Here is a 24,093-nt window from a genome sequence, read left to right on the forward strand (position 1 = left end):
AAGGAATAACTTACTGGAGGTGGGAGTCCAGCACCGCAAGAGGACCTGGACAAGATGGAGGAGATGGTTGCAGCCAACATCCCGGAGGAAATCATCACTGGTATTGCAAGACAGGACAGCGCAGACAAACAGGAACCAACACATATGCAAGGTAAGTTGCATGGGGGACACAAATGCCTAAATGTCAAGTACAAGAAAGGGGAGGCCCATACCTACTAAACAATGCATGTCAGCCATGAAAATCAGGCAATGGAAAGGGCAAAGGGGCATGGCACAGGACTTCCTGCACTGCCCATGCAAGGTGCATGGGCTGCACAGGGGCATTCAGGGGCACAGCACAATACAACTCCAACAACCTTTGCATGGGGGTACACCGTCATGTCAAGGCTGCTGGAAATGCTGAAGCAGACCAGAAGGGTAGGGTAGAACGTAAAACTGGTCTTCTGTCACAGGACAGCTGGTATTGTCAGAATATAAACTAGAGGACAATTCCCAGTCTCAGGCCATTGGCTCAAGCAGCATTTACCATTGACAACACTTGCCACTACTACCTGTGCTGTGTGCGCTGGTCAATTAGGAAATGCCAGTTAAGTGCCCATGGCACAAACACACTCAGAATGAATCAATCCCTATTCAAGTGCAACTCCTGTCAACTGCTCATGTCCATAGACTCAATAACCATCAGGCACTGTCACATACATGATGATGTACACAGCAGTAATCTCATACCCATGCTGCCCATTCCAGGGTTTACCCCAATGCCTGTGTCACAATAGCTGCAATGCCACCATCCAACATCTGAGGTGTCATATTGCTAAGACAACAGCGTTGAGGGGGAGGACATATGTAGGTAGCTAGGCAAACACACCCACAAGAGGAATGGAACTCTGCCAGGCCCATCAGTGCAATGCAATGTAGTACACATACGGAAACAGACCCCTGTATCGTTTCATGGAAATGCAATACATGGTATGGTGCTAGGTCTCAGCACCATATAGGTGTATGTGAAAAATGCTAGACTGGACAGGGCCATATTGTTATGTGTGGTGCATGTAGCATCAGCACACCAACAATCATGAATGCAGAGGGAGGATTAATTAGGACAAGAATGTGGCAAGCCACAATTTGGACAGAACCCACAACTAGAAGATGTGACACAGACAATTCCTCAAACTGCCCACACTACATGTGACATGCAGGTGGGGCAAAGAGCTGAGAGACTGCAAGCATTCATGACATGAACAATGCATAGGAACCAAGATAACAATGTACCACCAATAGGAAGTCAGTGACGTCACATTACAACTGGCACAACACAGACACACTAATTGTACAATATCTCATTGCAGAGGATGATGGTTCTCCTGTGAATCTGTCTGTCATGGACTACCCTGATGGCCTGGATGACCAGCTGACAACCATCAGCCAGGAAGCCCTCCAAGATGTTCTGGGAACCCTCCAGACACCACCTCCAGTCGCAAGGAGGAGCACACATGTAGCAGCCATCCCAGAGGAACCACCCCAATAGAACGACCTGCCAGTTCAAACACAGCTGAGGATTCTGATGACACAAGGACCACCTTAAAAGGGACAGTAGTGGGAGAACAGCGGGAGCTGGCCAAGGAGGTCCGGGTGAGAATGCAAACTATGGCAGCCAGCCTTGAGGGGATGCGCATGTGCATGATGACGTCCAGAGAACAATCAGCAGCTATACAAGTCACAGAATCCCTACTGCAAGAAGTCCAACAGTGTGTGAGGGACCTCACCACTGCTGTGAGGGAGTTCCCACAACACATGCCCTCATAATCTGGCAGCTGCATGCATGACAACAAGCTGGACTCCCTCAGGGCAGACATGGCTGCCTATCACAGGGATGTTGCTGCCATACTCAATAATCAGCAGCTCCTCCTTGCTGCAGTTATGCAATAAGAAGTTCCACAGATAGCAGCTGCCGGAATTTGGAGTGCACTTCTCCAACCACTGAAGTGTGTGTTGCCCCCTCAAACCCACCATCACCACCATCAAGGGCAGAGGAGACGACACACACATCAGAGGATGAAGATGTGGAACAGATCATATTCACCTGTAGGAGTACCCGGTAGCACCAGCCCATGCCAAATGGGCACTGATTTTCCTTTGTCTGGTGCTTGACAACATGCCAGTCTTGCTACAGTTGGTGACATGCACTCTTCACTGACACACTGTTAACCTTACCACTATAGACTACAATTGTCTCTCACTACTCGATTGGTAATTCATGTTCCTCTACACTGAATGACACTTCATCTCAGCATGTCTAATGACATGTCTGTCAACCTTGCACTTGTATTGCATCACAATAGAATGCTTTACACTAATGGGGTCACAAACCTGGACCATGTAAATATTGCACTACAGCACTTCAAAATAAACAGCACCAACACAACCACTTTGTCTCTGTGTAATGTGACACATCTACTTTGCTGGAGATTTGTGATACATGTAACATGTCTATGGTCACAGAGTGTCAATACCAGAGTGCAGAAATAATGTGGGCAGATATTTAAGCACAAGGGCCATGAATTCTAATTCTTCAGTGCTGAATTTGCATCATTTTTGAAGCAAAAACATCTCAAACTTAAAAAATATCATTATATTTTGGAAGTTTGCTCTGCTTTTGCGTCAAAAAATGAGGCAAATGCAGTGCAATAATAGTATATTTCTGGCCCAAGTTATCTACAAGATGAAACTTAATGCTGGCCACATCCCCTACAAGAAATCCATTGTGTATGTGACATTTGCTTTAGAACATACATGCCTCACCCACAACATACAGCAGGAATGGCTGTGTAAGAGTGTTTGGCCAATAACGCCAGCTGGGAGTTGTAACACTTAGGCGTGAAATTTGTATGCTTGACCGCATCTGAAATTGACACTACTCAGTTTAGCAGTGTTCACATGAACATCAGGCTGCAGGCAGATGTCCCACAGTGCCAAACATTCCGACACAGGACCCAAATGATGACAGCTTTAAAACCACACCTACCTGTCCAATACATGGGAATCATAGTCACGTTGAGTGGTGGGTACAATGGATATCAGATGCATAGAGATTTAAATTTATTGTAGCTGCCAATATGACAGCACAGTAGGAATACACAGGCCAACAGACAATTGGCACTGTACACTCATGCAAAGACACAGAGCCCTAAGCATACGACACATGCAGTAAGGGAGTACCTAAATCTTAAATGACTATGTACAAAACAGAACTTAAAACTATGTAACACACCTATACTAACCTAATCTATCCTAACTATACATTACCCACAAATGGCCATAACTACCCTATGCTACATTTACCACATTTAACAACACACTTTAAACATTTGCCCCCACCCCCTTATATGAGGAGACAGTTGTAGGACAACATTTACTAACCTAAACAGATACTAACTAATACTAAACAAATATATATTGTATATTTTTTGTATTTTTTGAAAAAAAGATATATTTTTTTTAAATAAAATACTCAAAAAGCCCCAATATTAACCCCCACCCACCCACAAACTAGCATGTAATAATATGAACCCCCCACCTAATTATCCTAAACTAGTACCCTACTCTAACTTATCACTAAACCCCCTAAAAAACTGGATAAGGAGTTTGGAGGGAGGGGACGGAATTAGGGCTGAGGGAAGGCAGGAGTTCGGAGGTTTGCCCTCCTCAGAGTCTTCTTGATAGATTTGAGCCACCGGGTATTTTTGTTGACGTCTCGCTGTAGAGTGTCAAGCTTTTTCAAAACTTTTGATATGTCCCTGGAGCTGGGAAATGGCAGCTCTGTCCATTGCAGCAGATGTGTTGGTCTGTGTTGCAGAGTTTGTTGCACCTGCAGGTGTGGTGGTCAGTGGTGCTGAAGTGGAAGGTGCAGCAGGTGTGGTGGTTGCTGGCCCCAAGGTTGACGTTACAGCAGGTGCGGCTGATTTCATGGTGGCTGCTGTGCTACTGGGTGAATTTGTGGTGGTGGCTCCAACCGTTGTGGCCAATGCCAGTCCCCCTTGGCTGAAAGCCCCCCATTCTCCTGTGGTACTCTCTCTCTGATAGCATCTTGCCATCCTCCGGTACCCAGACTCGACATCCAAGATGTGTCTGTACCTCACTGCCCGCTTCTGGAAATCCCTGATCTCCGCTACATTCATGTTGGCAGCTGTAAAAATTAGATAGGCAACCATCAGTGTCATCATTGTGTGATGCATGTACAGATGATAATCTAACACTCTCTCTCAATTTGCACATGCAGTCCAAATCACAGCACAGATGATATAATGCCCCTGATTGATGAAATGTCAACGCTACCTACCCATCAAGTATTTAACAGCACAGCAAATAACCTCAAGAGGGGTACCAAATAAAGTGATCTGTGCATTCATGTAGTGCAATGTGTCACAATGCAAATGCCGCAACTACTTCACATGGTCCAGGCCGACTAATCTTTATCATCTGAGTCAACTTCAAGACACCCAAGACCAGTGATTTGTAGATGTAATTGGCAGGATGGTATGCAGTTGCTAATCATAAGGGGTCAGTGTTGTTTAGGACACAAGCATGCTTGAATCAGGTGACTGTCATCTACACTGCGACCATCACATCTACCTACATATATGTTCTTCCCCTACCCCTGTGCCTCAGTGGGGGTGGGCATGCAATACATCATCACAACTGTCGAGGACAACCACGAAGCCATGTCCACTTGCACATGGATTTAGTGAGTGGAACACATGTGAGGAGGGCTGCCACCTAGGAACGAGGTATCCATAGGTCAATCACATCTACATTCATGTGTGCAGTTGTGGACAACCGTCAACACCTGATCTGCCAACACAATTTCAAAAACACCCACATTGATGCCAGCACACGTCTGGCCTTGACCTGCATGCATGCCTCTTACATACCACACAAGTGTCACGTAAATGGAGTACAACTTATGGGGCTAGATGCTGGGGGACAGTTACCCATACAGTCCTACATGTATATTACAATACAGGAATGCGCAATTTTGTGCTGAAAACTGATGCATCACTGTCTTGTGAAAATTAGGGTATGACTCGGTGACAATATTCTGACACTAGACCACTTCCAAGTCACATGTGGGCCTACATGTGGCTACTGATCACCTTGTTCACATGCTGCTGCCTATTGCGCAGCACAAGACTCCCAAGACTCGCTGCCTGTGAATGTCGAACCCTTCCATGGAACAATATGTCAATATCCAGTCAAGTAATATATCAGATAACGTGACAGCTCATCATATCTTGCAATGAGTGCAACACACAAGAGTCACTCACACAACAGCTGCAATCACTACACACGACAGACATTATCAAACTTACTGAATACGTCAGGTCCTGAAATCGAGCCACTTCCCCGATGGCACAGGGGGCCAGTCCACCCGTAGAACAGGGAAAGGAAATATATGCTCAACGTCAGATCACTGTACAAATGTGTGGACAACATATCACAGTGTGTAACATTTTATATGAGTGAGCTGATGATCCTTCATGTAGACACTCCAACAGACATACCACTGCAAACTCACATTGTCACTCACACTCCAGTGAGTGATAGACACACATCTGCACATGTGAACAGGGCCTAACAATCATGTGGTGCTAAACCTGGTTACAAACATTTGTGGCTAATCCATTTCAGATAGTACTCCATGTTATGATTTATAATTGGGTGACAATTTCAATGGCTCTTCGCTGGTGCACTGCAATACAAGTGACTCAGGTATTGTGGCTTGTGCATCAAGGGACACTAAGATACTGTGTGATGAACATGTGGCTCAATTGTGAGTCAGAAATTATCATGTATTCAGTGGTCCATACCAGATGTGGCACAGTTGTATGTAGGTAACAAATGCCCCATTGGCAGTGTCCCCTAAGCTCTATATGCCCCCTTTGCCAACATGATGGGAGGGATCATGTGTATGTAATGCCTAAACATAGATAGCCCACTTTGCTGTCCCAATACAGTGAAATGTGGTATGCTGACAGTGTCTTACCTGATCATCAGAGCCACATGTACCAAGATCATGTTTTGTGAGTCACTCATTGTGAGACTTAGCAACTCGTAATTTGCAAGTAGGATGATCTGAGGTACAACACTGTCAATGACACTTTTTGCAAATCACAAATGGGGCAGCAAATGACCTACCTCATGAATTTTGATGAGGTAGGTCTCATTTTGCAAACCCTTTGGGAATGGCAGCACTCACAGGGATGCTGGCCTGCTGGGTTCATCAGACCACCATGTCTGTGACTGCTTTCAAATAGAGATGTATATTTTCATTTAAATGCAGATGTATTTCATCAGGGGTAAACAGAAAGCAATTCAAAAAACAATATTATGAATCAAATAATTTTTTGGGAGCAGTCAGTGGTCCGTGGGACAACTTCCTACTCAGAAACAATTTTTGGGCATGCATTCACAAAGGGAAAAGGATCCCAAGGGGACACCTCCCCTTTTGCAAATGGTTTATGTTAGAACTGACAGCCTTAGTGTGATCACCCTTAACTTTTTGCCTGCCTCCCTCCACTTTTTAGATACTGTTTTTGCTGGTTTTAAGACTCTGCACACTTTATCACTGCTAACCAGTGCTAAAGTGCATATGCTCTCTCCCTTTAAACATGGTAACATTGGATCATACCCAACTGGATTATTTAATTTACTTGTAAGTCCCTTGTAAAATGCACTATATGTGATCAGGGCCTGTAGATTAAATGCTACTAGTGGGCCTGCAGCACTGGTTGTGCCACCCACTTAAGTAGCTCCTTACCCTTGTCTCAGGTCTGCCATTGTAAGGCCTGTGTATGCAGTTTCACTGCCAATTCGACTTGGCATTTAAAAGTACTTACCAAGCCTAAACCTCCCCTTTTTCTACATATAAGTCACCTCTAAGGTATGCCCTAGGTAACCCAAAGGTCAGGGTGCTGTGTAGGCAAAAGGCAGAACATGTACCTATGTAGTTTACATGTCCTGGTAGTGTAAAACTCCTAAATTAGTTTTTACACTGCTGTGAGGCCTGTTCCCTTCATAGGCTAACATTGGGGCTACCCTCATATATTGGTTGAGTGGTAGCTGCTGACCTGAAAGGAGTAGGAAGGTCATATCTAGTATGGCCAGAATGGTGATACAGAATCCTGTGGACTGATGAAGTTGGATTTAATATTACTACTTTAGAAATTTCACTTTTTGAAAGCGAGCATTTCTCTGCACTTAAATCCTTCTGTGCCTTACAATCCACATCTGGCTGTGTTTAGTTGACAGCTCCCTTGTGCATTTACTCAGACACACCCCAAACACAGTATACTCAGCCTCACTTGCATACATCTGCATTTTGAATGGGTCTTCCTGGGCTGGGAGAGTCGAAGGTCTGACCATTGCATGTCAAAGGACAGTAGCCTGCACTGACACAAAGGACTGCCACACCCCCTACTGGGACCCTGGCAGACAGAATTCAACTGAAAGGGGAACTTGTGCACTTCTAAGCCACTCTTTGAAGTCTCCCCCACTTCAAAGGCCAGTTTGGGTATTTAAACAGGGCCTTTGCCCCTGTCAACTCAGACACTTCTGATGTAAACACTCTACCTGACAAGACACTTCCTGGAGAAGAGAACCTGAACCAGAACTTGCATCTTGCCAAGAACAACTGCCTGGCTACCAAAAGGACTCACCTGACTGCTTTCTGTGAAGGACTGCTGCCTTGCTCTTGACCCGCTGCCTTGCTGCTCTCTGGCTGTGGTGAGAAGTGCTCTCCAAGGGCTTGGATAGAGCTTGCCTCCTGTTCCCTGAAGTCTCAGGACCTAAAAGATTTTATCTCTATAAGAAGGACTCCTTGTGTGGCGAAAATCAACGTATAGCCTGCCAGAAACGACGCATAGCATGCACCGCGGTGAGAATTTCACTGCAAGCCGAACCAGAACGATGCAGCCCGACTTCGCAACGAGAAGATGGACACAGCGCCAGCATAGTGACCGGAAAATGGACGCACGACCCACTGGATTGACACACAGCTGAGTCAGAATGATGCAGACCGACTTCTAGAGAGGAATCGACGCAGCACCTGCCGTGTTGTAGAAATTTCCACGCAACGCCCACCTGATCGATGCAGCCGCAGTGATTTCGTCCTGTCAGCATCAGAAATCCACACAACGTCCCCGGGGAGTCTGAAAACCCCACAACCCGAAGAGGATCCACAAGCAAGCACCGGAAATCGACGCACAGGCATCCCTGAGTGAAAACTAAATGATGCATCACTGTGTGTGGCCCGAGAAATCGACGTACATCCTCTTTGTTTCCTGCATCTCCTCCTCTGCCGTTCTTTGCAGAGATTTTGCATGCGAACCAGGTACTTTGTGCTTGAAAGAGACAATTACAGCTTTTTAAAGAATAAAGACACTTTATATCACTTTTACAGTGATATCTCAACATATATTTATTGCATTTTATTTGTTTTAGACCTGCATCTTATCAGATAAATATTATATATTTTTCTAAACACAAATACTTTACACATTGCCTTCTAAGTTAAGTCTGACTGCTCAGTGCCAAGCTACCAGAGGGTGGGCACAGGATAATTTGAATTGTGTGTGACTTACCCTGACTAGAGTGAGGGTCCCTGCTTGCACAGGGGATAACCTGACTGCCAACCAACAACCCTATTTCTAACAGGTTAGCACCAACTTGAAACAACCTCCTCAGCTCAGCAAAGGTGCCTCAAGGCCCTTCCCCTTGGTGATGAGGGGAAGTGTCACCCATTGACTTCAAGCTGGGCGCCTCAAGTTAAAGCCCTGAAGCGCCCAGGTGAGTGTCAATCAGTGACACCTTGTCAGAGAGTGGGGAGGGGTCAGCAGTCTCACTGACCCCATCCCACTCCGTGACGAAGTTGGGGCTACTGCCTTTCAGGTCAGCCAGTGAGGGAAGACATCAGTCCCAACCATCCTGGGACCTCCGAGGCTGACGGTAAGTGTGTGTGTGTGTATGTGGGAAAAGGTAATTGTGTTTGTTTTTTAAATGAATGCTTGTTGCGTGCATGTATGTTTCAATGTTGATGAGTGTAGTGATGCGTGTGTGAATCAATGAGTGTGAGTGTGCTGTCTGCCCTCTCCCGCCTAAAATTACCGGCCGCCACTAATTCAACTGTACAAATTTGTCAATGTGATACTTACCAACAGGGCCACCGATCACCAGACCCAGGTTGTCCAGCAGGTCCTGTTCTCGGGCCACCTTGTCAGCCCAGCAATGCTTCAGCTGGTGCTCATTCCTTGTTGTGTTGAATACGTTTGATATGGTAGAGCACCTTGCCCCACCGCAGTCGCCTTGCCTCCTTGTGATACCCCTGTATCACACACATATCATCTCCAGCATCAGCGGCTGAAAGTGGCACATCAGCCACACAGAGGTCCCAAGCTCCTCCTCATCCATGCGGGTCAGCCTCGCCCTTCCCGACATGTCCGTGCCCAATAATTTAAAAAGAAAAAGGGAAAAAGGAAGGAAAATAAATGTGAAAAAAGGAAACTTACAACCCAAACTACGAACCCCAACTAAGCCAACTAATGTAACCCCCAAACAGACACCCGACAGTACAAATGCAATCCAAAAAACACTAAACTACACAAAAGCACTTAAACAGGTACAATATACACATAGAATACACAAAAAGACACAAGAGAGACACTACAAGATACAAGAAACACAATCCAGACACAAGCAACAACAAGACACAGCCACAAGAAAAAGCACATACTGTAAAGTAAAAGTGAAAGTACACCCACAGTACCATGTCTGTAAACAGGATTTCCTATTACATCACTTTCTGTCCCCTTTGCGGCTTGTTTTCCATCTTGCGTGTATTTTTTTTCACGCATACGATGTTTGCGTGAATATTTTTGATGCATAACCTACATGTGCAGCAAAATACCACGCATTACCCTGAAACTTCTATTTTAATGGATATACGCATGTGTGTGGTGCACTGGTGGAATTAACGCTAAGGTCCCATGTATGTTTAGTTAGCGTTTGTGTTGTTTTTTGACGCATTTGCATCAACATTTTTGACTCAAACTGTGTTTGCATGATTTTCAATTATTGAACATGCATTCACCCTGTATCAAGATGGAGATAGAGTGGTGTGGCCTGCAGTGTGTGGTATAGTGGTTGGCCACATGTGGTAGAGCATGCAACTGTATCCCAGATTTATACTATCTTTGTGCTGCATTTCCTTCATTTTCTGATGCAAAAGCGGTACAAACGTACAAAATACAATCAATAAATTATGGCAATGTGCGCAATGAAAGTATGAATCCTGGCCTGCGTGTTTTGTGTGTGAATGATCTGTAACAACAATATGTGTGCTTCTGAAGCTACGGCATGCAATATATTTGACGTAATGCTCATGTATGAATGTGTTACAAATGGGTATCTACATTAGATGGCAATCAGTGATGTACAACAGTTTTGATATGTGTTTCTGATATGTGTTGACTCATTTGATGTGTGAAGTTGTTTGACTTTGGGAACTTAAAATTTCACACGACAAACAAAACTCAGGGATGATTGAGGATGGAGTGCTAGGTCGGATATGATACCCCTCATATGTCATTAATTGTTGGCTATGACTTCATGGTGACTTGTGTGTGAACTACCCATATGTCAGCCATGTGTACATGTTTGGTATGTACAGTATTTGAGACACTGTGCCTTAATTCCACCCATATAAATGTTATGTATATGTCAGTTTGACTCCTGAAAATTACCTATGGCACTCATGTTGCTGTGGTGGACCTGCTGCCCTGGCTTTATGTGTTCACATATTTTTAGATGTACATTCCACAGAAGTGTCCAGTTCAAGTGATTGGCAATGTGTACCCTGTGTAAGGATTGGGCTCCATGTGTTACAGTTTCATGTGGGTCTAGTCAGGAGTCTGTTACAGGCAACCCTTGAGTTCACAGACTATCTTGCAAGGAAGAAGTGTACCAAAGCAGAAGAACAGCTAAAGGAGATAAGGCAGCTATGGTACCGCATATAAAACAGAAAAGTGAATACAGAGCAACCTTAATGTGGACAAATATGGAACAGCTCAGTAATGGACAAACACGCAGGGCTTATCACTAAGATTGTACACAGTAGGGCTCAGAACTTACACAGCAACAGGGAACATCAGTGCCTCTGTGCAGATTAATCTCACAGCTAGTCACCATGCAAGCCCCATAGAAAGGTGGCAGTATAAGTGAATCTGTGTCTGGACCCTTAGGGCACCAACAAAGATTATACTTACATACACGAGAGTAGCCCTTGTTGCCTGGCTGGAGACACAGTAACAATTCCTTGAATACAGGCATAGCACACTGTCACTGTTAGGCATTAATGACTACATGCAACACTAGACAAAGGATGGGGGTTGGATTAGCCTCCTGGAAACCAAGTGGCAGACCAAATACAAAGTAAAACACTTCTAGACAGGTGAGGACTGACACTTACCAGACATGATAAACCAAGAAGAAACAGAAAGCAAGGGCCCCAACTAGGAGGCAAAGCCAGGCACAGGGAACATGCTCTGGTTGATACAAAGGCTGGAACAGGTCTGGGCAACCTAAAGCAGGCTCTGGCAGAAACAAGCATGAACAAGGCTGAGAAACAGGGAGCAGAGTCTGACTGGAACAAGCAGGAACAGCACTGGGTAACCAGAGAACAAGATGAGGCGTAATCAGGACTGTAACACAATACAACAAGGGGTCTGGAACACAAAGGAGTCGTACTCCAATGCTTAACAAGGAGCTTCAGGGAATGGCAGCTTCTAAGCAGTTTCAGGCAGCAGCAAGGGCACGGCAGAGTCACATGGCTGGGCTGCACAAGAAAGGTCACAGGTTTGTGAAGCTTCAGTCTCTCACAAGTCCTGGAGGAGAAAATCCAGTATAAAAGGACAACCAGACTTTTCCCATAGGAAGCAATGGACAGACGATTACAGGTCTTACCGACTACCAGGTAGTGCATTATGGGACCTGAAGTCCATGTAGGCTAATGCAGTTCTTCTATATCATGCCATATGGAAAAGGGAAGCAAACAGGAGTCAGAAAGGGAGTCTGGGTGAGTGTTAATGATGATTCCCAGGATACAGATAGTCCATTACAGATCCCCCAAGAGATGGGAGGGTAGAGACTTAACACATGTCAGTGGCAGGACTTATTTTCCTTGGACACTCATGATATCCATTTTCAGAAATGATGCGCCTCTTGTCACACAAGCTCCTTGCAGAGATAGCAAATGCCACACTTACTAATGGCAGGGGTCTGTTCATACATTCCTGTTACCACTGATATTTCACATCCACTGCCTCATGTATAGTGCGCTTATTTCCCTAATGATTAAAGATGTCATAGTTGTGTGTCATGTGCAACAGTAGACCATGTTGGCAACTTGGATGTGTATCATATGCTGTGGTCCTATGATTTTGTCCTTCACATGTGGAATTCAAAAGAGGACTTTTTTATATGTGTGTGATGTTTGCTGTACAATCATACGCATCACATGTGATATTACATCATAAGTAGTCAGATTTCTCTTTCTGACATGCTCCCTGAGGTAATACTCACATTCCTAAAGAACATACAAACATGTGATGGAGAAATAAGTAACCAGAGCAGGAGTTTGTGATCAAGTAAGGTGTTTTATTACATATCCTAACAAGGAGTTTAGAGGGACAGTTTTGAACTATCTGCTGTCCGCAGGACAGCTAGCAGCTGGGTCACGGGTGGTATATTCTGTGGTGTCTGCAGGCTGGCTCTTATAGGTGGCTCAATTTGGTGCAGCAGCTGCTGGATGGCTTGCCAGTTGAGCCTATACCTCCGGATGATGTCCTGTTCACAGAGGCCTTGGAGGATTGTCCTGGTCCTGAAGACCATCTCCTGCCTTCTGCGTTGCCTTTGGAGGCCATGTTGGGGTGGTGGTGGCTGCTGCAGTTGGTCCTGTGCTCTGCGTCATCTAGCATGCTACATCAGTAGCACCTCCATGTTGTCCTGTTGAGCTATGATGTATGGTGTATGTTTTCCTTAAGTAGTGGGGTGTTTGCCTAATTTTAACGCCTGCCCTGACCCAGGCGTTCAAATTTTATGCAAATCAGGCCTTGCATCATTTTTCAGGTCCACCTCCCACCCGTGTGTCATTTTTGCCCTTTTGGATAAATATGGCGCTAAGGTGTTTGAGTCATTTTTTACATTTTTTGGACGGTAACGCCTACCTTGCATCTCATTGACACAAAGTGGTTTCACGCATCCTTGAACGCAAATTCTATATTTTTGACTCTAGATGGGTCTAGCATTAAAATATATATATATGGAGTTAAGTTTGCGCTGAATTTGTGCAAACAAAATTACGCAAACCTGACGCAAACAGAGTATGAATATGGGCCTATGTAGAGCAAGGAAGTAGGTAGTAGTCACTTAAAGCATATCTCTGCCGTTTTGCCTGTCTATTCAGCCATGCCTTGTATGATGGGTGCTGCATAATAATTTTTTAATTCTCAGAGTTCCCTGTGGGTGTTTCGTAATTCTTTTGTTAGTTTTAATTAGACTGAATTATACAAAAAAAATGTTGGATGTTGTTGGATCTGACCCTTTTTACATGGTCATTCCCCAAACCTTTTGCATTTCCCTCCTCATTTTTTTGACCCTTTTTGGCTGACATTATGACTATGGACACATTACCACTGCTAATCAGTGCTAAAGTGCATGTGCTCTCCCTTGTAAACTGGGTATGATTGGCTTATACCTAATTGGCATATTTAACTTACCTGTAAGTCCCTTGTACAGTGGTATGTCTTTACTCATGGCCTGTATATTAAATGCTACTAGTGGGCCTGCAATGGTGCTTGCTTCACCCAATGAAGTAGCCTTTCAAACCTGTCTCAGGCCTGCTGGCACAGGACCTGCATGCACAGTTTGCTGCCACAGGGACCTGGCATCTAAATTTACTTGCTAGGCTCAGAACTCTCCTTTTACTACATGTAAGTCACCCCTAAGGTAGGACCTAGCGAGCCCTATGGGGAGGGTGCTATGTATGTAGAAGGCAGGACATGTGCCTAGTAGCGTGGCGTGTCCTGGTTGTGACAAACAGCCTATTTGGTTTCTCATTGCAGTGAGTGCTGCCTTATCATAGGATTGCATTGGAAATACCCTGCCTTATGTCTAGGGGGTATTGTCTGATTTATGAGGGGTAGCGTAGGCATGTTTGGTATGGTTGTAGTGGTGGTGAGAAATGCTGCTTAGTGGTGTATGTGGATTTTTTATTACTGTCACAGAAATGCCACTTCTAGAAAGAGAGCATTTCTCTGCACTTATGACTCTGGTGTTTTGCAGCTTGACTCCAATCTATGTCTTGGCTGAATGACAATTGGGCTTTGTGCATACTTTTCAGGCCAGCCCATCTGTGCCCCAATAGTTTTTTGCTGGCTTTAACCCCACCCTACCCCCCCAGAGGGCCTGTTGTGGCCCGGGGGCTCCCAGAGATCACAGGCCGCCGAAGGGGCCCATTATAAGAACCAGAGGGGGTGCGTGTCACCCCCCCTCCCCTCAAATCATTGCGAGGCCCTCGTTTTCATGTAGTAGAAGTGCCATTTCATCATAAAACAGGTACTTTTAAAAGACATATATAGGCCCTCATTATGACATTGGTGGTAAGTACCTCTTACCACCATGCTGACTGCCGCGAACATACCGCCGCTGCAGCGGATTACCGTTGCCCATATTATGACACACACATAGCAATCTGTAACTATACAGCCACACACACAAGTCCGCCAGCCCAAAGGTCAGTGATAAACTGGCAGTAGCAAAACCCACACCATTAAGCCAACAGAACTACGCCCACAGCATTATGACCCACGAATCACCGTGGCGGACATTCAATGGCGATAAACTATTGGCGCTACATACCGCAGCGCTCAAAATACACACACACTAACAAAACAACACTATATTGGGGAATTTGAATAACACACACCTGACACCCCTACACACACCACACCCACACACCCACACCACTATAATGCACACACCCACATTACCCACAACCCTTTACAACTAAAAATAATTGCTACAAGTGAGATAGCAAGACCACAGACAAGACCACAGCCGCACACAACTATCAACTATACACCATCCACGCACCTTACATCACACACCCCAACACATAACCCCCATACCCTCACCCACACCACTCACACTACATCCATGGCACCACAATGACACCCCAGGTTCTCGGAGGAAGAGGTGCTAAGGGTCATGGTGGAGGAAATCATCCTGGAAGTGCGACAGCTATTCGGATCACAGGTGCAGCAGACATCCATTGCTAGGAAGATGGAGCTATGGCAGAGAATCGTGGACAGGATCAACGCCATGGGACAGTACCCCAGAACAAGGATGACATCAGAAAGAGGTTGAACGACCTACTGGGGAGGTGCATTCCACAGCAGCAAGACACCAACTAGCTGTACAGAGGACTGGCGGTGGACCCCCACCTCCTCCCCCCCACAACTAACAACATGGGAGGAGCAAGTCTTGGCAATAATGCATTCTGAGGGCCTGGCAGGAGTAGGAGGAGGACTGGACTCTGGTAAGTCAAATATCTAATACTATCACCCCCCCTGCATGCCATCATCTACCCCCACCTTCACTCTCATCACTCCACCACCTCACACACACCCCACCATCACAACCCACCCCTCCCAATACCAAGCTCTGCATGTAACACCAATGCACGGACCCCCATCACAGACCTGCATGGACACCCATCACTAAAGCATGCACACTACAGAGAATCACCTAGCCCACCAAATAACTACTCACACAAGGCAAAGCTGGTGGTTTAATAACAACCACAGAGGGCAACACACCCATGCACAAGATGTCACACGCAGAACCAATAACACTGCATTTAAATCCCCACAGGTCCCCCAGCCAACGTCACTGGAGAGGAGGTGCCAGGAACATCCAGTCCCCTCCAGAACAGTCCCACAGTGATGACAGCAGCACTGGATGCCTGGATCTGGATGACCAACCTTGCCCATCAGGGACCTTCGGACAGTCGTTTACCCAGGCACAGTCCCATACCACCACCGAGCCTCCCCCCTCTGAAAACACCACCACAGCACCCACCCAGCAGGCCCATACCTCTGTCCCCCAGGACACGTCAATCAGCAGTGTGTCCACCACTACAGGGACCCCAGGCCACCCCACAAACACAGGATGATCATGGACATGGGGTCAGTGTCAGTGGGCACACGGTTCAGGGGACAGAGGCACAGGACAACAGGGAAGCTGTGAGGACTGCTGTAAGACAGGGGGTGGACAGGCCCAGGGAACCGACTCCAGGAGGCACTCACCAAGATCCTGGGAGCATACAACTAGGAAACGATGAGCCAGATACTGGACAAGTTGCAGGAGACCCAGCGGCTGCAGGAGGGACAGTACCTGGGGATCAGGGAGGACTTGAAGGACATAAACACCCCTCTCGTCACCATTTCAGGGGTGCTGGCAGACATGGCCAACACCATGAGGGAGGCAGTGACACACCAGCGGGCCACTGACACTAGCCAAACCACTGAACAGCCTTCCACCTTCACTGCCGCTAGTGGACAGGAGGCCCTGCCACAGGACCAACAGGCCACCAGCACCCTTCCCCCTGCAGAAGGAGAACCACCCTGCAAACAGTCCCTGTGATCCAGGCAAAAGCCAGAGACTTTTGCCAAGACCCCCGCCAGGAAAAAAGACTCTCCTGATTGTCACTCTTGTGTCGCAACCTGTCACCCTGTCCACCTTGAACTGCCATTGTTCCACTTCCTATGCCTCCTTGGAAAATGCACCTGTAATCCACATAGACTGGACTCTATCCTGGACATTCCTCCACCATCACCCAGCCCATTACACATCCTCCTCTACTTATTGGCACTTAAATAAACACCATTTGAATAATTACAAGTATAGAGTCTGTCAAATGATTGAACTATGCAATCGTTTAACAACCTTTAAACACTGTAATACAACTGAACAGTAATGTATACATAGGAATGACCTGTAGTTGGCTGCAGTCAACACACCAGGAGCGATAGTTGGGCACAAATATCTGAAAATAGAGATGGGAATGGGAACATTAAGTGGCCATAGAAGTAGGAAAATCAGCCTGCCAGTGACAATGTCAAACACAAAACCTTCAATGAAAAGTGAAGTTACAGTGTCTTACCTGTGTGCCATTGGAAGTATTGTTGTATTATTGCACTTCTGTTGTCCTCATCCACATCCTCTGCCTCCTCATCTTCACTGTCCACAGGGTCCACTGCTGCCACACGCCCAACTCCAGCCTCATCTTCCTGCAAAAAAGGCACCTGGCGACATAAGGCAAGGTTGTGCAACATACAGCATGCCACGATGATCTTGCAGACCTGCCAGGCACACTATCTGCACATTTATCGAGTGAAAGCTCTTTCGATTTCTAAACACCTGTTCATTTCTCTGAGGGGGGGGGATGCAATATGTGTACCATCAATAGCCCCAATAATGTTGGGGATATGTCCCATTGCATAGAAATCATCTTTCACTGTGGCCAAATCCTCCACTTGGGGGAAAACAATGAAGCAGTGCATGTGTTTAATCAGGGCAGACAACACTCTAGTCAGCACTATTGAGAACATTGGCTGAGACATACCTTCACCCCCTTCACCCATTTCCTGCCCCAATGCCCCTAAGAAGCTTTTCCTCTCCACCGTTGACCTCTTCCCTACCACTCCTCCCGTCCTTCACGTCGGGCCAAGGTGGTCAGAACCCAGGCAAGCACCACAGCCACCCAGTCCACGGCCACAGTAGTGTCGACAGCTTCTGCAGGTGGGAGAGGATCCGAGGCACCAGGCAGCAAAAATGAAAGGGTTCCTGCACCAGTAGCATCTAGGAAGGGCAAGGAGGCACCACCAACTGTGTAAGGGAGGGGCAAGGAGGCACCACCAGCTGCGACAGGGAAGGGCAAAGAGGTACCACCAGCTACGACAGGGAATGGCAAGGAGGCACCACCAGCTGCGACAGGGAAGGGCAAGGAGTAATCCCCGGCTGCTGACAAGAAGGGCAAGGGGCCTGCACCAGCAGGCAGGAAGGACAGGAGGCCTGGTGCTCGGGCTCATTCAGAGCCCCTACCACCAACCATGGTAGTTCAGCCATCTGAGGCTGCAAAGGAAGGGCTGGAGCCTCCCCCTACCACTGCCAGCACTACCACGAGCACTGCCGCCAGCACCGCCACCAGCACCACTGCCAGCAGCAGCAGCCCCAGTGGGCAGCTGTCCAAGGCTGCAGGGAATGGGCTGGAGCCTCCCCCCACCACTGCCAGCACCGCCACCAGCACCGCCACCAACACTGCCGGCAGCACCACTGCCAGCAGCAGCAGCACCAGTGGGCAGCCGTCCGAGGCTGCAGGGCATGGCTGGAGCCTGCCCCCACCACTGCCAGCACCGCCTCCACCACTGCTGCCAGCACTGCCACCAGCACCACTGGCAACAGTAGCAGCCCCAGTGGGCAGCCATCTGAGGCTTCAGGGAATGGGCTAGAGCCTCCCCCCACCACTGCCAGACCCAACACCAGCACCACCACTGCCACCACCGAGCAGCCATCACCTCCGGCAAACAGTGTGCAGTCCTGCATCCATGGGCTGTTGTGCGTCCTTGGCCCTGCAAATCCTGTGGGTCTGACACCCAGGTGAGAGACTTTGACCTTGCACTTCCCAAGATCTGCATCACAGAGCACAATGCCCTCTCCAGAACCAGTGGAAAAGCCATCCACTCACCCCATCCTTCCCAGGATAAAGCACACTGGGCACAATGCCGCCTCCAGAACTAGAGGAAGAAGCCATCCACTCACCCCATCCTTCCAAGGACGAAGCACACTGGGCACAATGCCCCCTCCAGAACCAATGGAAGAAGCCATCCACTAGAGAGACTGTGGCCTTGCACTCCCCAGGACCAAGCAGTGGGCAAACCACCCACTTGAGAGACTGTGGCCTTGCACTTCCCAGTACCAAGAAGTGGGCAAACCACCTACTTGAGAGACTGTGGCCTTGCACTCCCAAGGACCAAGCAGTGGGCAAATCACCCACTTGGGAGACTGTGTCTTTGCACTCCCCAGGACCAAGTGTTGTAGTTTAGCAGCGATTAGATTAAGCATTAGCAGAAGACATCTGTATTTAGTAAATATTGTGAACATTACGCGGAATCCATTTTGTATTCATGGGAGTCATTTTCTCTGCCACATGCTGCCATGTGCTCACCATGTGCTCTGTCCTACCTTTCTGTTAACTACTCTTGAAAATCTGCCTAGTGACAAGTTATGTTTAGCATCTCCCACTTTCGCACATGCTCAGTAAGGTCTGCAGCTGTTAGTCCTTGAAAACTGTTAGCTCCTCCTACCTGTCGACTGTGCATTTTCCACATGACCTTACATGTATACAAGTCTTGCTTCTATAATTGTACCACCTCCTTTTAGCCCCTGCGTGGGTATAAAAGGACCATGCTCTCTCAGTTCAGTGTGCTACTTCAGACATTACCGAAGGGTGCTGTTTGAACTGTAGTACCACCTCATGAGGTTAATAAACTTTGTCTTTTATTTCAGTTCATGTGCCAACTTCTTCCTACATGGTCTGAGTACTTTGTGCAGAGAAAGGTGAACCCCTTGCACTAGTAGGCCTTGCTGAGGCTTACTTCAACAAATTGGTGCCCGAACAGGGACTCATCGGTGACTCGGATGCCCAACGGATTGGTCGATACGAAGGATTGGGATCTCGCTGCGGACGATCAATGCCTGAAGAGACCCGAGTCTTGGCAACCACAGTGTTTTTCCCTTCCTTCTGACTTGACCATCCAGGTGGCGCCGGTCCTCGACTGAGATCCTTTTTGTTCATTCGTCATGCAGTGACCATTTGGTCGATTTTAGAACTTGGCAGTTGGAACCTGGACACCCTGTGATTGATAAGAGCCGTTTTACGGCACTTGCTGTGGGTTTTGATGCCTTTGTTTGGTAATGTAGTTTAGCACTACTTACTGTGGCTCTCGTGTTTTGGGTGACTAGTCAATTTGTGTCCTTTGAATTGATATATAAATTGCAATTTATATAGGCAGGTAATGAGGAGAATTTTCTCCAATTTAATTTTGATTTGAACGGCACCTTAAGTGCTACTTTGATTATAATATTGCATATGTTGCACTATTTTTGGCATGCCTGTTTTTAGCGCACTTCGTAGGATGTGTTGCTTTTCTAATGGTACCAATTTGAGACTGGAAAAATCGCAACCGGCACCCCCAGATGGGACGCCTAATAGAGATATGTATGTTAAATATGGTCTTTCTTCTATAATGTACAGCACATTATGGAATAAATACACTTGTGAGGATCCTGAGTTACGTTGGCCTATGCATGAGTCATTTGATTTGCGAAAGATTGAGTATGTGGAACAATGTATGTGTAAGTGAAAGTCTAGGCAAGATATGTTTGACTGTGTACGAATGTGGGAGAAAGAAGTACGTGGACGAGTGAAGCGTGAGCAAGCCTTGCTTGAGAAAGAGCAGTGGAAGAATGTATATGTGAAAGATTTGGAAATGAGAAAGAAAGAAAGAAAGAAAGAAAGAAATGACTTAAAGGAGCTAGAAGAGAAAGAACGTAAATTACAGGTAACTGGACAATACACCGTTAGGCAACCTCTCTATCCTATCCTTAATAAACCACATGATGATTTATTGTTACTAGATCGCCCTCCACCTCCGTATGTCGTCCCTTCTGCCCCTCATGAGTTAGCTAAGGTCTCCAGTTCGGAGCAACAGAAGATGCGAGGCAGTCGCTCTATGTTGCCTGCTGACCGTGCGTATGAGCTTAGATCTATTGCTCATAAAACAATTTGTAGCGTTGTTTCTGCTTCAGAACTTTTAGACAACATGAAAGGGTGGACGGAAAAGGAGCAGCTATATTTTACTGAGGCATTTGGCTCAGAAGTTATTGAACTATTTCGGAAATATTCTGATGAGTTAGAGCCCGATGATGTTGCAGCTGATCATAAGTAAATGCGTGATGGTCTTTTTGTCTTCTCCCAGGTGGCTGATGCAATCAGGCGTTTGGTGAAATTATGTGTTGCAGCAGACCGTTTGCGAGAGGAGAAAAGGGCCGTGGACGTAGTTGCACGGACATCTCAGACCGGCGGGGTGCAACCTTCCATCTTTGGAACAGATAAGATTATGATAGCTCACGCGAAACCAATGCGGGAGGCTGCGCCTTTGTATGTTCCTACTAAAGGATCGGGTACAAGTGATGATAAAACTTCTGTTGATGCTAAGGGTTATTTTATTTATAATTGGGTGTATACTCCTTGGAATAGGGCAGATGTAAGGGCACTTAAAACAGCATTACCTGACCCACGGAAAAAAACAGCCGCCTTTTATGAGGAAGTTGAGGGAGCAATTAGTTCTTGTACTATGACTTTGGACAACTTGATTCTTTTGTTTAGCCTGAAGGTGTGGCTCTCATACAATATGTCGATGATATTTTGTTGGCAGCTGATACCCCTGAGCAATGTGAAAAGTGCACTTTGTCCTTACTTTCTTTCATTGCTTCACACCATCATAAGGTGTCACGAAAGAAATTGCAATTTTGTAGACCAAAGGTAACCTATTTAGGTCACCTTTTGTCTAAGGAGGGCCGTGCACTTACATCAGATCGTATTCAAGCAATTTTCAACACACCAGTACCCTCTACTCAGAAAGATGTTCGGGCATTCCTTGGTCTTACTTCTTTTTGTAGGCAATGGATATTAGGGTTTTCACACATTGTCAAACCTTTGCTAGCCCTTTTGACTAAAGATACTCCAATGCCCCTCCCATGGACAGATGAATGTGAGACTGCTTTCAGCCAGCTGCGACAAGCCCTTTGTTCAGCACCAGTGTTAGGTACTCCAGATTACATGAAGCCTTTTGCACTTTACGTACATGAAAAAGATGGATGTGCATTGTCAGTTTTAGTACAGACACATGGCGATAAGTAGCGTCCCTGTGCATATTTTTCAGCAGTACTTGATCCTGTCACTCGAGCGTTGCCTGGGTGTTTTCATTCAGTTGCCGCAACATCTGTGTCAATACGTCAGAATGAAGGGATAGTTTTGTCACATAAGCTGTTGGTGTTAGTACCCCATGCAGTTGATGCTCTTTTAAATCAAACAAAGACACAACATTTAACTAGCGCTCGTATAACAGGATAGGAGTTGATATTGCTGGCTCCTCTCATTACATTGAAGAGATGTGCAACACTAAATCCAGCCACTTTGTTGCCATATCCGGTGACTCAGCCTCAGTCACAAGAAACACATGATTGTATATTCCTTACCGAAGAACAGACAAAGAGTCGTATTGATTTACAAGATACGCCCATTCCAGATGTAGATGGGGAACTGCGGGTTGATGGGTCTTGTTTGAAGTTGCCTGATGGTACGACCTCAGCTGCATATGCAATCACCACAATACCCACGGTAGTGGAGACAGCTCGTATACCACAGAAGTCAGCTCAAGCAGCTGAACTAATAGCTTTGACACAAGCATGTGAGCTTAGTACTGATTGAGTGAACATTTATACAGACAGCCGCTATGCTTTTGGAGTGGCTCATGATTTTGGTTTGCTTTGGAAGGAGAGAGGCTTTCTCACATCCCACTGGATGCAGATAATGCACGTAGAATTAGTGCATAACCTCTTGACTGCATTGACATATCCAAAGAAACTAGCTATTGTGAAATGTAGTGCACACAAGAAAGTGACCGATAAGATAGGGCAAGGTAATGCTGTTGCAGACTGCGATGCAGCGAAGTACTACTTCTATGTATGTGAAGTCACAAGCTGAACGTTGGCATAATGCTAGACAAGACGTATTAGATATACAGAAATCTGCTTCTGTGAAAGAACGTGAGCAATGGTCTGAAGAAGGAGAATTGGATGATGAGGGCTGTTGGCGGAATAAGCAGATGGATAAATGGAAATTGCCTATAGCTTTTGTACAACCTATGGTTCAGATGGCACATGGGCTGGCACATGTTGGAGCTTCAACAATAACGAAGTTGCTTACGCAAGTTTGGGAACATCCAGAAATTTCCAGTACAGCTAAGAGAGTAGTACAGTCTTGTTTGATCTGTTTACAATACAATCCTGGAAAAAGGACACGTACTCCTGCGGGAGGGTTTGCTACACCAACTGCACCTTTTGAAGTTCTACAAATGGATTATATTCAGCTTGAACGCTGCAACAATTTAAAGTATGTCTTGGTGGTGGTATGTGCCTTCAGTAAATGGATTGAGGCATATCCCACAAAGGATAATACTGCCATTACCACAGCGAAGGTGCTTTTGAAAGAATTTTTCCCTAGGTTTGGTGTTTGCAGACTTTTATGGAGTAATAATGGACCTCATTTTGTTGGGGAAGTTATTAAGTATGTCCTGAAAGGATTAGGGATCAAACAGAAGTTCCATGCGGTTTTCCACCCACAATCAGCAGGGTTGGTGGAAAGGTATAATGCTACTTTGAAGCTGAAGTTAGCGAAGATACAGGCTTCCACATCCTTAACTTGGCCGGATGCATTACCATTGGCATTATTGTCTATTAGGTCAGTGCCACACTCTCGACTCGGCCTTAGCCCATACGAAATAGTATTCGGAAGGCCAATGAATATTTGGGGAGTTCCTAAGCCAAATTCTGTATATGATGTACCTTGTGTCCTGATGAATGATTATTTGGCACAGTTAACCGACAATTTGGTTTCTATTCATCAACAGGTTCGAGAAGCACTTCCTGACAGATCTACAGGTGAAGGCCATGAACTCCAACCTGGTGACCAGGTGATGATTAAGTCCTTTGAAAGATCAAGCAGCTTGGAACCAAGGTGGCGAGGCCCAGAACAGGTGCTCCTTGCGACAAGGACAGCAGTTCGAGTGACAAACCGAAAGAATTGGGTCCATAGTACTCACTGCAAGAGAGTGCTACCTACCTTGGTGGAACCTG

This window comes from Pleurodeles waltl, chromosome 2_2, assembly GCF_031143425.1.
Source record: "Pleurodeles waltl isolate 20211129_DDA chromosome 2_2, aPleWal1.hap1.20221129, whole genome shotgun sequence".
Lineage (NCBI taxonomy): Eukaryota > Metazoa > Chordata > Amphibia > Caudata > Salamandridae > Pleurodeles > Pleurodeles waltl.